The sequence below is a fragment of the Macaca fascicularis genome, chromosome 12 (genome assembly GCF_037993035.2).
Source record: "Macaca fascicularis isolate 582-1 chromosome 12, T2T-MFA8v1.1".
Taxonomy (NCBI): Eukaryota; Metazoa; Chordata; class Mammalia; order Primates; family Cercopithecidae; genus Macaca; species Macaca fascicularis.
Window position 1 is genome coordinate 23745712 of NC_088386.1, and position 16102 is coordinate 23761813.

At 37.9% G+C, this 16102-nt stretch overlaps 1 pseudogene; it reads right to left on the reverse strand.

Moving 5' to 3' along the window:
* Positions 1–9915: 9915 nt before the first annotated feature.
* Positions 9916–11769, reverse strand: LOC135966525 (pyruvate kinase PKM pseudogene; annotated as a pseudogene).
* Positions 11770–16102: the final 4333 nt, after the last annotated feature.

Consider the following 16102-nt stretch of genomic DNA (forward strand, 5'->3'; position numbering starts at 1 on the left):
AGTGCTGTGAAAAACCACCCAGGAAAATAGGTCCAAGACAAGCATGAAGCTATGAAATACATGCCAATTTATGTGAACCTGTACAATACTAGTTCATCCAACCACCCAACACTCTCCAAAAGGATCCCTTAATATATTAGAATACAGACTGGCTCACAATTAAAATTTACCATTTGCTTTTAAAAAATATCTTTTAAATTTTTTTGACTTAATTGTATTTTTTAATTGACAAATAGTAATTGCCATATTAATACATATTCATGGAGTACATAGTAATATTTGGATACCTATAATGTATGGTGATTAGATGAGGGTAATTAGCATATCTATTATCTCAAAGCTTTATCATTTATTTGTGTTGGGAACATTCAATATCCTCTTCCTAGCTATTTGAAACTACATCATACATTGTGGTTAACTATAGTCATCCTACAATGGTATAGATTTCATTATGATATAAATTTAGTTGGTGGCAGCCTACCAGGTACATAGGTCAGAGGGGAGACAAACCTGTAATCAATTATATGACCCAGAGAGCAGACTGTGATCATTGAAACAAATTTATAAAATAAGCATAGACCTGACCTTGGAGGCCCTTGTTTGAACATATCTTTACAATCGTTTCAATGGCATGCCTCCAAAAAATTCAGCAATACCCCATTGGTTTTCTTCCCAAGATGTTAAGAGCAGTAAGCAGTTAGTATTTAAGATAACTGATAGGATCATGAAGAAGTTTCATGGAATTTTAATGATAAAATCTGAGTTGAGGGGAAGCACATTTTAAAGTGCTTGCATTTCTTTCTATGGGACAGTAATTCAAACTATTTTTTGTAAAATATATAAGGCTAAAGTGTTAACATCAAGTATGTTAGCAAAATGAGTAAAAGTTTAGCGTTATGAAAGCAATATCAGCCAAGAAAAAAGTAAAAGTATTTCTACTCAAGGCGTATAAATTTCTGTATTAGAAAATAGACCCCTGACTTTGTTGAGGGGTGGTCCATTTGTCAAGTTGTAAGTAGTCAATAACTGTCTATCTCTTGAAGACATAGAGAATACCTAATGTCTAAATTATATCCCAAGTACCTAATATTGTGCTAAGACCTTTTGGATCTTCAATAAAATCTAGTGATTGACAACGAAAATAGATCATACTTTTCACAGTCTCCGTATCAAGAGCTTTTAGTTTGGTAGGTTTGTTTGGCTTCCTTATTGTCAAGTTTGCGCATAACAAAATGGGATAAGAGAAACAGGTCTCTTTTGATCTTTAAAACTATACGGATTTGCCCCACCAATTCCAAGTCCAATAAATAATCAATTAACAGCCTCTTTCTGGATATATACGTATATGTAAGTGTATGTTTTAACAAAGTGAATGTTTTAACTAAATGGCATAAAAATGAAAAAGATGCAATTCCTACCTTCAAGGCACTACAGTCCCTAAGGGAGACAGGTTCATAATGGTGTAACAGAGGAATAGACATGTGCTTAGTCATATGCAAGTTATAGAAATAAGATGAGGTAACAGTTTTCAAGGGCTTTGAAAAGTTAAGTACATGCACAATAAACCTATTGTTATTAGTACGAGGAATTGTCTTAATTTGAAGGTAAATAAATTGAAAAGAATTTTAAATTTTCTTACACTATATTCCACATTCTTGACGAATTGTGTATCATACATCCTTCTTGGTATCTCTGGATCTATACAACTTTGTTCCAATTGTCTTTGTATCCAGATTGGCTATGTTCACTGAGCAGAAAAAATGAAAATTGTTTTTTCAGAATGATGGAGTCCAATGGTAATTTGCAATAATATTGATTGGGAAAACAAATATACCTGTATTCAACATGGTCAATTGATATTCTCTGGAACACAGGTAGATCTCAAATTATGTGTTTAATTTGATCAATATTATGCTGCAGTGTCAATAAATGCATAATTTTATTTCATCTCAACAATGTGAGTAGAATCAAAGTCCTAGTTTAAACGAATCTATTGGGTAATTAGTTCTCTTTGAACTCAGTAGTGACATTCATTCATTGGCTTCTGTAACATGTTTTTATTGAATCCTTACAATGCAACAAGCACTGTACCAGGTGGAGAGTATACAGACATGGAGCAAACAGATAAATGTTTGTCTTGGTCAAAATCTTTTTTACTGTGAGAGGAAAACCCAAACAGGATAAATATAGAAAATATATAACATTAAATACTACCAAAAAAAAAAAATCAATCAATAGAGAGCATTGGCAAAGTTTTTGGTGAAAGGATGTTTGTTATACTTTTAGACAGCCTAGCCATAGAAAGTCTCACTGAGAAGGTGATGTTTGATTAAAGACCTGGAGGAGAGAAATTATATAAATATGTAGATAATGTCATAAATTCAACCAGTATATGTGGTAGAAGTAGAACCAATTACACCACCCTGTCTGCTCAGTAAAATTACAAATTCAAACTATCTTTCCTCTGAATTGGCAGTCTATAGAGTCGTTTTAGCAGGTAGTTACTGTGTGGCTTTTTGTTCGAAAAAGATTGACTATCAACAGTTATGGTAGGCACCATGGGTTTACAAATCGAAAATATATTCTCAATTCTTCTCTCTCTTGCTCACCTCTGCATTTAGATGCTAGAAAATCTCCATACATTTCTGCCCACTAAAGTAGCCATACAGGACAGTGGCAGTTAAAAGAGAAACATATTTAATTTCTTGAAAGACAATGGGCTCAGTGTCTTGGTACCCTGTCCTTTTGTTATGGCTTTGAATGCAAATAACCTAACTGCACATGGGTAGATACCCTGGACCACAGGGTAGCGAGGATGAAGGAAAGGCCCAAAGAATCTCAGAGACATTAACCCTACAGTCAAGCTGTTAAACTAACACTAAAGCTGCTTTACTCAAGGCTTAAAAATATATATACTTGAGAAAAATACCCTGATTCATTTGAACTTCTGTAACTCAAGTTTTCATTTATTTATGGCTAAAATCTTTTCTAATGTTTACAGACAGAAAGAGCTAAACCCATGCAATTGTAAGATTAAACAAAAGCCCGTTCCTGTGCCTAAGACTAACAAAACCTCCATGAATTCTTGAACTCATTCACCTCTTTGTTTTTTTGTGACTTATCTTACGGAAAATGAGACCTTAATAACAAATAAGTGTAAAAAATTTTCATATTGAAATGATACAAACATTTGATGTAATAAAACCTTGTTGGCTTGATAAACACATCACATTCATTATCTCTTTTATTTAATAACTGTTTTTTATTTAAAAACACTTGACATAATTTTGATCTCACAAAGGAAGAAGACAGTTAGATACAAATTCAGGAAACATAATCAAATTCTGATATTAGGAGCTAAAAGACTTTACTTGATATACGTTGTTCTTTTAGCCACAAAAAAAGGGGTTCTATGTTTTGAGAAAATGATATTGATCAAAGTCCAATGACACTAAATAAATATATCATTATGGAATAAGAATGCCATTTCTATATGGATTTGGTCTTTTGTTGCCAACAGGAGTGTAAACTGTCATTCAACTGCAAAGTGTTATTTAGTAGCTCATGCTTAAAGAAAACAAATCATAACCACAGGTTATTTGCTGACTCTTACTGGGAAAAATAATAAGGTTTATTCTTTTGGTAAAATTAAACCATGCATGGTATGAGATAGTGTGACTTGCATTAGGTATCCTATAACAGGAAATTGTATCACATATTCTCACATATTTTATTATTATTTATTTATGAGGGCTCAAAAGTCCTTTGCTCCGCCACCATAACAAGTTCCACTCCACCTTCCCCCTCTACCCAGTTTTATAGTCAGAAATACAGAAGAAGTAAATGTAATTAGATAAATTTTATTTAATATTTGTTTTATCCACCGAATGATATTGCTGCTCTCAAGTTTTCTAAAATTGCTTTACGTTATCATACTTACATCAATTTTATAGCCATCTGCAAATTGAAATGTACATGAAACATAAACTTTAAAGAATCAATACAGTCATGGACATGTTAAAAGAGTTCTGTGATTTGTTTCCACTTTTGGAATTGGTAAGTCTTTTAAAAATTTTGTGTGTGTGTGTGTGTGTGTGTGTGTGCATGCACGCATGGCTGTGTATTTTATAAATTTAATTTAAAGATAACTAGAAATGACAACAATTAAGGCTTCACAATTAAATACGAATTCTGCCTGTTGTTATTAAGGCCTATTTAAGAAAGAAAAGCTTAAATTCCCTAATTTCTGAGGTTCTAAGCAGATGTTTCCACAACAGGAGAGCAGTCTATGTAACTATATAAAATTTTAAAAAATCTTCTTGATGAATTATATTCATTAGCAGCAAAAGTTTGAAGTAGAGCTCTGTACAGAAGAATTCCCCAGGACTCAGAGACTTACTTCTGCCTCTTCTGTCATTGGTTAACAAAGTTTCAGGATGGTGTATGTTTACTAGATACAACTCTCTCTCAATATGAGTCAAGATAACATTCTGAGATTTATGAAGCCTAACGTGTCTGATGTTTCTTGGTATTTACTTTACAGCTGTCTTTGTAGTTTATTTACTGTAGGCTCAACTGACTGGAATAGTAAAAGCAGAAATCCTCAATACTTCCTCCCAGGGCTATTTATAAAAGTGTCTTTGTTTATTACAAACATATTTGAAATTATTCAGACCAAAAATTGCAGTGCTGTGTTTCTAATCACTATATCACTATTATTTGAGCATCAAGGAAGTAGTATACATTGGTGTACTATTAACATGGCATGCTTATTATAAATGGGGTTTATAATTGTTCTATTCTAATTGTTAATTCTATTAAGCAACGCATAGTTGCAATGAAATATCGTATTTTAAATACTCTACAAATATAAAATTAAAATGATTAATTTGAGGCATGAGGAAAGCTGAACACACATAAGTTTATTAGATGCAAAGTTAATCTCCAAACCTTGAATTCAAAGATTGGAAACACTGACTATCTATTGGAATGGACAGTTTATTTGTCCATGGTGTTCTTGCCTAGTACACTCTCTGAAGGCTGCCACCATATTTATACTAATCTCTATTTTATTCAGTGACTAGCATGCTGCCTAATATGTAGTGTGATTAAACACATACATACATATACTTTATATATACAATAATCAACTTGTTGGATGACTACATGCATATAAAAAGAAGAAAATATTTCGTTTCTCTATGCAGGTACAGGGATGAACAGGGAGGCTGTGAATGAGGATATGGGTGAAAAATTAGGACAAATTGGTAGAAACAAGAAGACATTAGTAAACCTAACCTTTAAAAGAGTTGTTCAAAAAGAGAAACACCTATGTTGGTAATAGAGCTTTCTCTATAACAAGATATGTTCAACTGAGGCTAGATTGTTCCTGGACCAAACCAAGGGTTGGACTGCTTATTCTTGTGGCCCAATAACGAGATGCAGATGAACTGGGAGAGAAGGGAGTTTACTTCAATAACGGCGCAGGGATAAAGCCTGGAAATTATCACCAGACCAACTGAAAATTGCAAAGTTTTCCAGAGCTTATATACCTTCTAAGCTATATTTCTATGTATAAGTGTGCATTCATCTAAAGACATAAGTGATTAACTTCTTCTAACTATAATGAAAGTCTCAGTTTTGAACACCTTCCTCTGGAGCTTTAGCCATAGTAAATTTACTTAATCTAAATGGGTCCAGGTGCTGGAGTGACTACCTTATCTTGTCTCCTGCTAAATCCTGGAGGTTTGGGGAATTCCTTCAGACCCACAACAAACTTCTCTGTGAAGTTCTGGGGAGTTTCTTCAGACCCACAGGAAAACTTGTTTAATCCTAAACTGGTCCTGTTAAGAATTCCTTCAATACCTTGTCATAGTTCGAGGCCCAGGAAAGGCCCAGGCAAAACTCTTGGTGGGCTTTTGCTATATTCCAGCCTTTGTATGAGGGCACTGGCTCTATCAGCTTTTAATATTTAACTTAACCACTCAGTCAGTGCTGAAACAGTTGTTATGGAAGCCTGTATTCGTGAGACCTGGCCTGCCACAAGATGACCCCCTATACTGGATATTCTAGAATTCACTGCACTGGCCGAGTGGATGTTCAAGGTAACACCTCAGATCTCTTTTAGTAGTCGAATGTATTTCAAACCAAAATAAAAACAACAAACTTCTTGGATACCAAATTACTAAGACATTTGAATAAATTAGCTGGTCAATTTAATTAATATAATTGATCCCATTATCTTGGAATCAAATCCAAAGATTGTTTTCTGTATCTGACAATTTTGCATGACTTATAATGGCATGAGGCAATGAATGAACTAGTAAGTGTTGGGAAAGTGTTAGTACTACTAGTATGGTTTGACTCTGTCACCACCCAAATCTCACCTTGAACTATAATAATCCCCACGTGTCGTGGGAGGCACCTGGTAGGAGGTAATTGAATCATGGGAGCACGTTTTCTCATGCTGTTCTTGTGATAATGAACAAGTCTCACAAGATCTGATAGTTTTATAAAGGGGAGTTCCCCCACACAAGCTCTCTTGGCTGTCACCATGTAAGAGGTGACTTTGCTCCTCATTCACCTTCCACCATGATTGTGAGGCTTCCCTAACCATGTGGAACTGTGAGTATATTCAACCTCTTTCCTTTATAAACTACCCAGTCTCAGGTATGTCTTTGTAAGCAGCGTGAGAACAGACTAATACAACTACCTCCCTTTTATAGGCAGTAGTGTTGTTTGCTATTTCCTTAGTGCAAATAGAGCTTCTCAAAAAACATTTGCCTTCTTATCAGATGGAATTTGACTAAATTTTTTTAAAGAATTAACAGGGACAAAGGACTTTATGAATGTGACCTGTCTTGATCTTTAATGTCTTTCAAAAGCTCTCAAAAGATGCCCCTTGCCATTGTCAGTGTTCTGGAAGTAAAAGTGGGAACTGGCTGGCACCAAGCACAGAGTAACAGTCATTAGTTCTAAATGCTGAGTAATGGAGCATGACATTTTTCATCAAGAACATCAAAGAGAAATGGTCCTTAAAATATCTACAGCATCAAGTACTGTACATGGACAATTACCATGTGATACTTAAGTAAAGTGGTTACGCATAGGTTGTTTGTTATCACTGCAGTTCTCTCAGAATCCAGAGAGAATGATACTCCCTTTTTACTTAGGAACAGTTTTATATATGAAGCTTAACTCCTCAAACAGCAGTGCAACGTAGTCTTAGTGAACTGCTTCAGTTAAATGCACTGTTAAAAACCACAGTCATGAAATTAGAGAAGTGATAAGAACTTCAGAAATCAACCCTTTTTATCTCATATTTCATGTGAGAAACCTGAAGCCCGGATTGATTGTCTTGTACAAGATCATGTAGAAAGTTATTAGTAAGTCTGTTTGCCTTTGTCTTAGGCCCATACACTTAATGATTACATTGCCAATTCATTGAAAGATTAATATGGTTAATTAAATAGTCTAAATTAACTAAATGACATATGTCAATATTACAGGGTGAGTTGAACTTGCACATTTAACCTCTTTCCTCACCACCTTTCCAACTCCCTGAAATCCATAGCAAAATATTTATACCACATTGGAAATTGAGGAGGAGTGCTGGTTACATGCCAGAAATTTTATGGAATCTTTGCAAGATATGGGATAAATGAGATCAGAATGAGAGGTAGGCTAGGACATCAAGGGCAAAGTCAAAGTCTGATAAATATCTGGCAGAATCTAGCACCAATGTCAAGTTCAGAAGGAAGGTGTTGGGCACAAGGGCAGTAGATGAGAAGTAAACATTAGTCTTTTCAGTTCTTCTTAGAGTAGTATTTATGTGCTAGTACACATAATGTCATCCAGGGTACTCATTTCTAGCTTGCACTTACTGTGGAATAAAGGATTCTATGTGTGTATATTTGGTGGGTGGCAGAGGGTCAGGCACTGCCATCCGAAGTCTTACAGAAATAAAGCAGCACTCCAGCTAACCTGGTTTGTAACAACCAACATGAATAATATAACTTCAGCACAGTGCAAACACTTCCCCTAACCAAGTCTTATCTTTTACGGATCGCAAAACAAATGGACTTGTCATCTGGCATCGTAGCAATGTAATTGATCTAAATCTAAATCTAATTGATTTCAATTCATTATTTTCTGGGATGCAAGTATTTGAATAAAGACTCAGACCAATCTGATGGAAACCATGTTATAGCCATAAACATAAGAAATTTGTCTTTCAAAATAAGAAACTTGTATTATGTGTAGCTATAATCTGTTTTAAAATAATTACAAAATAATAATAATTACTAGGTTGCTGCAAAAGTAATTGTAGTTTTGCCATTACTTTCAGTGGCAAAACCACAATTACTTTTGCACAAACCTAATAAAATAAATCTAAAGAAAAGTCTGTATTCCAAGAAAAAGAACATAAATTACACAGGTTGGAGCAAGTGTTAAAGCAGCCATGGCTAATGGAAATAGAAGATTTGCAGTTCAGGCCATCAGTTTTCATAAAGAATAAGGTTTGCAGCCCATCTCAAGTGTCTATTTTGTTTTGGGGTCAGAAACTTATAGCATGTTATTGATATGACTCAAATCTTTAACACAAAAGAGAAAATTAAATGCAAAGTATTAAAAAAGAGAACTTCAGACTATAAAGCCTAGAACATTAAATATTCTTTCTTTTTTACTCATTCAATATAAAACGTATGTTGTCTCACTTAACAAAATACTGTTAAGTGTCTTCTCATCCAATTACCTCCTTTTACCTGATTCTTTATTCACAATCAAACATCTCATTATTATAGTAAAGCTCTGCCTGTAGTGAGGAAAATATCCTACGGACATCCATGCAAGTGTTTCATTTTATTTTATGGGCTGGTGTGGAGGAGGAGGCATGGACACCTACACGCATTAATAGAGCAAAGGAACAATGATATTAATGTATGATGAAGAGAACTTAAGGCCAAACAATAAAGTTGATATGAAGTTTTCCATGGATAATTGTATTGTTTGTAAACCCTTAACCATATAATAACATGACATTGCAATACGTAAAATAAAATGAAATTTTTAGGAAATTATTTTAACATACATTCTTAAGTCATTTGCAAACGATTTAAACCAAAGGAAAACATGGATATAGCATATTTAAATAATGTAATCAGTAACATACATCTTATGTGAAATCGTATAAAAGATGTACAAATATTCTTTTCTAATGGAGCTTTTATACAAATTGACATACTAAACCATACAGAAAAATCGGTCATGAAATTTTAGTGCCAATGTTCCCAGGCCACATTGGAATAAATTGAGAGATAACAAAAATAGAAAAAAAAATCAAAAACATTTTAGCTCCAAAATATTTGAGTAAAATATTTTTAAAAATTTCAACACATCAAGTAAGAAATAAGAGCTGCAATGGCATATTACTCTAAAAATGAAACAGTCAAAGAATTATTTTTTCCAAAACTTGTAAATAGCCCCCCCCCCCTTTTTTTTTTTTTTTTTTTTTTTGCTTCAGCTGTTGTTTACTGACATACAGGTAGGCTCTATAGCAACAGGCCTGGAGGCGCTGCAGTAGTCTGCAGTAGTGGGGGAAAATGGAAGGTGGAGGGTGGAGTGTTTGCTGCAGGACAGCTGAGTGGAGGGCGTGGACAGGTGCGAACTGGGGAGGCCCAGGGGCCTGGGGAAGCAAGTAAGGGCCAGGGCCAGAGTCAGCTTCAAGGGAACAACAGCCCTGTGCCCTAAGGCCCCTAACTCTCTAGCTGTTTCCTGACCCCAGGCCAGGGTTGGGAGTCCTCTGGGCATCCATTTTTCTCAAGGAACTGGACGGAGTATACACAGGAAAGGAAGCTGTCACCCTCTTGCCATCTGGCTCCAGGGGCCTCCAGTCCAGCATTCCTCCTTCATCCCTTGATTGGGTGGGGCCACATGATGGGCAGCCAGGCTCTGGGCTGTCCCACTAGAGCAGGCTGCAAACACAGCCATGTTTCAGCGAGGCACTAATCTTCTTCCCTGGTGTCCCAGCCCACCAGTGCCACATGACAGCCCAGAGTGAGTTCTGCAAGCGTTGCTGGCCTAATGGATGGGTTGGGGGAAGGGGGTGGGACAGGGGCTGGAGGAAGGGCTCTCAGGTTCATCACGGCACAGGAACAACACGCATGGTGTTGGTGAAGCCGGAGCCAGGGCGACATCCGGTCAGCACAATGACCACATCTCCCTTCTTGAAGAAGGCTTGGGCCTTGCCAACATTCATGGCAAAGTTCACCCGGAGGTCCACGTCCTCAGCCCAGGCCTCCTGGACTGGGTCCTTGCACAGCACAGGGAAGATGCCACAGTACAGGTGGGCCTGACGAGCTGTCTGGGGATTCCGTGTCCCAGCAATGATGGGGGCACGTGGGCAGTATCTGGCCACCTGATGAGCAGACCTGCCAGACGTGGTGGGGACGATTATGGCCCCACTGCAGCACTTGAAGGAGGCCTCCACGGCACCCACGGTGGTGGCTTCTGTGGGGTCGCTGGTAATGGGCGCCAGGCGGTGGAGTTCCTCAAATAATTGCAAGTGGTAGATGGCGGCCTCTGCTTCACGGGCTATCAGGTGCTGCATGCGCACAGCCTCCAGAGGATAGTCCCCTTTGGCTGTTTCTCCAGACAGCATGATGCAGTCGGCTCCATCCAGAATTGCATTGGCCACATCACTGCCTTCAGCCCGGGTGGGGCGGGGCTTCTTGATCATGCTCTCCAGCATCTGAGTAGCACAGATGACAGGCTTCCCAGCTCGGTTGCACCGCCCAATCATCATCTTCTGAGCAAGGAAGACCTTCTCCGCAGGAATCTCAATGCCTACATCACCACGAGCCACCATGATCCCATCACTGGCCTCCAGGATTTCATCAAACCTCCGAACCCCCTCATGATTCTCGATTTTGCTGATTATCTTGATGTTGTTTCCCTTCTCTCCCAGGACCTTCCTAACTTCATGGACATCAGCTGCCTTGAGGATGAATGACGCAAGCACCATATCAACATCCTGCTCGACCCCAAACTTCAGACCCTGGATGTCCTTTTCCGACACAGCAGGCAAGTCCACAGCAGCCCCAGGAAGGTTTACACCCTTCTTGCTGCCCGAGGAGCCACCATTTTCCACCTCCGTCACCAGGAAGTCAGCACCTTTCTGCTTCACCTGAAGAGAAATAAGTCCATCATCCACGTAGATCTTGCTGCCCACTTCCACCACTTTGCAGATGTTCTTGTAGTCCAGCCACAGGATGTTCTCGTCACACTTTTCCATGTAGGCGTTATCCAGCGTGATTTTGAGAGTGGCTCTCTTCTTCAGCTCCACCTCTGCAGTGCCGCTGCCCTTGATGAGCCCAGTTCGGATCTCAGGTCCTTTAGTGTCCAGAGCCACAGCAACGGGCCGGTAGAGGATGGGGTCAGAAGCAAAGCCTTCTGTGGCTGTGCGCACATTCTTGATGGTCTCCGCGTGGTACTCATGAGTTCCATGAGAGAAGTTCAGACGAGCCACATTCATTCCAGACTTAATCATCTCCTTCAACGTCTCCACTGATCGGGAAGCTGGGCCAATGGTACAGATGATGCCAGTGTTCCGGGCTGTGGCGGGTGGTGAGTCAATGTCCAGGCGGCACATGTGCTCCAGGAATGTGTCAGCCATGGCTGCGTGCAGCTGCTGGGTCTGAATGACTGCAGTCCCGGCTTCACTATGGGGCTTCGACATGGCTGCTGAGGTCCTCCGGCGCTGACCGACTCGGGCTACGCTGCAAACTGGAAGAGATGTGGATCCCAGGGACGTGCAGCTGCTGTGCCATAGCCAAATTTTACTCAGAACAATATAACTTTAAATGTCTGTATTGTTTGATGAAAGACATAAAAATTTATTTCTCTGAGCTGCACAAGCCCCAGAATGCTCTAACCAAGAGTACATTTAAATATTGAAGCAACAGATTCTAGGCTATTTAAACTCTTCCAGGATATAAAAACAAGTAAATAAATAAAAATATTAAAAACAGCTTAAAATTCCATTTGAGAAGTTCATGTTAACAAAAAGAAACATTAAAAATAAATTATGATTGAAAAACAAAATGAAAAACTGTAACTATTAAAAATTCAATTTAGTAAATTTAAAAAAGAGTATAAAATAGGGTCAGGCAGAGGTTACTCGAGAACTTAAAGAATAATTCAATATTAAGTCACTATATTTTTCATCATATCAGTAAATCAGATGAAAAAAATTTGACGTTATGAATAGAGGCCAAAATAGTGTTTGATTAAATATTAAATTCATTCTTGATGTAAAACAATATAAAAATAAACATTTAAAATGTGAGCGTAAGAACATATAACTTGACCCAGTCAGTATTATGCAATATTGGAAGAAAACAAAAGCTTTTCATAAACGTGCTGTTACTTCTCTAATAAAAAATTTGGAAGGAGGAGGATAAAAGAGGGGAGAGTGGTAATTTGATGGTGTCTTAGATTTGATGAAGTACTATTCACAGCTGTTAAAATCTTGTCCATAAATAGAACATTTTCTCGGCTAATCACATGAAAATCAAATTTATAACCAATTACAAAAGGAGTACATGCAATCAGGGCCTATGCATACATCATCTCTGAACTTTCTTCAGTGTTTAAACACAAGACTAGATGAAAGAGGTAGAAATTACTGAAAGTAGAATTTCCCTCCATACATTTTCTTCTTAACAAGAAAGAAGATCCCTTACCAAATTGTTTAGCTGAGAAAAAAATCAGTATATCCAAGAAATGTATATGTTTGTGTTAATTAAACTGATTGTTTTCTTAATACATACTATGAAATGTAATAATCACTGATCTACCTATAAGAGTACATTACAACATTCTATAGCCCCTGTCTAATTACAAAATCTCTTAAAACCTTTGGAAGCCTTTAGAAATTAAAACCTTTGGAAATTCTCTTAAAACCTTTGGATTCAGAGAAATCTGACGAATTTTGACTCCAGCATAAAATATATTGTTTAACATGTGTGACAGCAGCAAATTAAAATCAGATTATAAAAATAGGAAACTTAAAGGGGTCAAATCTCAATATGTTTCCAAAAACTAAATGTTTCTGCTTAAGGAAGAAAACTTTTACTTCTGATTTTAAAAAGAAAATATAAATCTCAAAATAGTTACAGTAGTCTCCCAAAATTTTATTGTATGATTATAGGAGTTTATTTTTGACTGTGTCTTTGAAAGTTTATTTTGATAACATATTTCAAACAGAAATGCTTTGTACTAGTGCTATGTGTAAGTACTAGTGACTATTTCAGACTCAAAGTTGTATTGAAGTAGTGAAAACTATATTGTGTTTTTGAACCCTTGACATTCTTGTTTACAGAATTGGCATCGCTATTGCCTTAGTCCGTTTAATACTGATACAAAAGAATACCTGGGGCTGGGTAATTTCTAAGGAAAAAAGACCTATTTGGTTCACTCTTATGGTGGGAAAGTTCAAGATCGGGCATCTGCATCTGGTGAAGGTCTTAGGCTGCTTCCACTCATGGCGAAAGGCATCAGCCAGCACAGAGATTACCCGACGAGAGAGGAGGCAAGAGGGTGAGGGGGAGGTGCCCGGCTCTTTCAACAACCAGCTCTTGCAGAAATTAAGAGTGGGAACTCATTCACACTGAGGGAGGGCATTGGTCTATTCACGAGAGATCTGCTCCTATGACCCAAACACTTCTCAATAGACACCACCTCCAACACTGGGGATCCAAGTGAAACATGAGACAAAGGGCATACATCCAAACCACAGCAGCTAGTTATATCATCTAGAACATCCAGAAGATATCTGATAACTTACGAGTACACTGGTTTCTAGTCTTTGAAGCCATGTATTGGGACATATTGTAATATGTGGTATCTTCTAGTTGCTGGGGTTTTTGTGATATGCAGAGCTTTTGAACTTTTTTCAGGATTAGAATAAATAATTGTGCATCAACTTTGTAACCTAACTTGGTGCCCTCCTGCTCTGACTGAAAGTCTCTCTTCCTGATTCTATCATTGACAAAACTGAAAGAAGCCACAGAACATATTTGCTTTGGCATTTGTCGAGACTTCCTAATTTTTTTTAAGAAAAGAAATTTTAAAGCAGAATAAAAAAGTCTTTGACTCATGGACTCTTGATAAATCAAGTATATGATCCAGTGTCTTTGCCGTGTGACTATAAAATAATGTCAATTAAACTTACGAAGAATTAACAAGATCTGTAGTTAATTCAAAAATGTAATGTGGAGTAAAAGAAGCAAGTGACAAAATATCATTTTATTTAAATATGAAGCACAATATATTTTTATTAATACCTTTATTATGAAAATGTGCAGATTGAAAGTACAAGCACCAAGTTTGCAATATTGGGACAAAAGGGGGGTCTAGATGTGGACAGAAATCTAGAAAAGGTTTTACATTTTGTAATACTCTAAAAAGGAATATACATCTCTTTATGTATTTGTGTATGTATATGTTTGCATGTGTTCAGAGATAGCATATATAGTTGTGTATTGTAATTACACAGCATGTTGCAGATAGATTGATAGGATTAAGAGTATAGGCTTTCAGCTTGATTTGTTGAATTTGAAGCCTCTTCTCCTAGCTTTGGGGAAAATATTTGGGAGCAATATTCATTATCTCTTTAGGAAAGGATTAGAATTCTCTACCTCATGCATATCTATCTTCTCCTTTCAACTTGCTTTGATCAATTAACTGTGAGGGAAATTGACATGTGTCTCCTGAGCAAAATCTTGTAAAACCAGGATGTCCTTCACATTTCCCTCCCTTTCCACCTGTGTTTGTGGTCATGGAAACGGGTGGAGATGGACCCTCAGTCAGCCTGGATCCCTGAGTCATTATGATGCACAAAACTCCATTGCAATGCACATGTAGCATGCATGAGAAATGAGGCTTTTGTATTTTAAGTCACTGAGGCTATTGTTTTATATACAATTGTAGCATAAGCTAGCTTATTCTGACAGATACAGATGCATTGCTGTTGTACTTTTATACATGTCTAAATTAGAATAAGTTTAGAAAACTGGTGTGTTGTTCCTAAATGAATATAAACTCTCAAGAATTGTTTTCCAGCAATCGTCCATATCAGATCTGAGCACTTAGGATACAAATACATGCATCTCAGTCTGTTCTCCGTGTGTGAATAAAGTAGGGCGTAGAGAGAAAAGTAGTCATGTGAAAAAATAAATAAAAATACGTTTTATGTTTTATAACAGGATGTTAAGTGCATTTTCTCCAGTGATGTCCATTATTCTTTTGATACTCCACAGTAAGGACAATGGGCATTAGTTGAAGAGGACAGACCATCTCATCTGACTTCTCAGTCAGGGAGGTCTTGGAGCTGATTCTGCAAACCTTAACCTATAGCCACCTCCAAACAAGAGCATCTGCAAAGAGGAGGCCAGGATATTGAGAAAATGAAATTGGTGGGGTTTTCCTTGAAGAGAATTGTGGGCAAATTGTGCTCTTCCCCTTTCCTTGGACCCCTGCTCCCCCATCACCTCAAGAAGAGTGAAAGCGCATCCAAAGAATGGCTTGATGAACAGAAGCCGGGGCCGCGCGATGGCTCATGCCTGTAATCCCAGCACTTTGGGAGGCCGAGGTGGGTGGATCACAAGGTCAGGAGATCGAGACCATCCTGGCTAACACGGTGAAAACCCGACTCTACTAAAAATACAAAAAATACAAAACATAAGGTGGGCATGGTGGTGGGCGCCTGTATTCCCAGCTACTTGGGAGGCTGAGGCAGGACACTGGCGTGAACCCAGGAGGCGGAGCTTGCAGTGAGCTGAGATAGAGCCACTGCACTCCAGCCTGGGCGACAGAGCAAGACTTTGTCTCAAAACCAAACCAAAACAAAACCAGAAGCCCTGGAGTTGAGGAGTCAGGAACAGGGCGTGACTCTTGTTGACAGCAGTCCTCTCTGTGAAAGAAGCTGAAGTGCTTTGTGTGATGGAGCGCAGGCAGAACGACATGATAAGAAGAGTTCATAATTCTATAGAGACAGAAGTAGCGGGATTTTCGTGTAGGAAGAGTTTAGCGCATGGGAGGT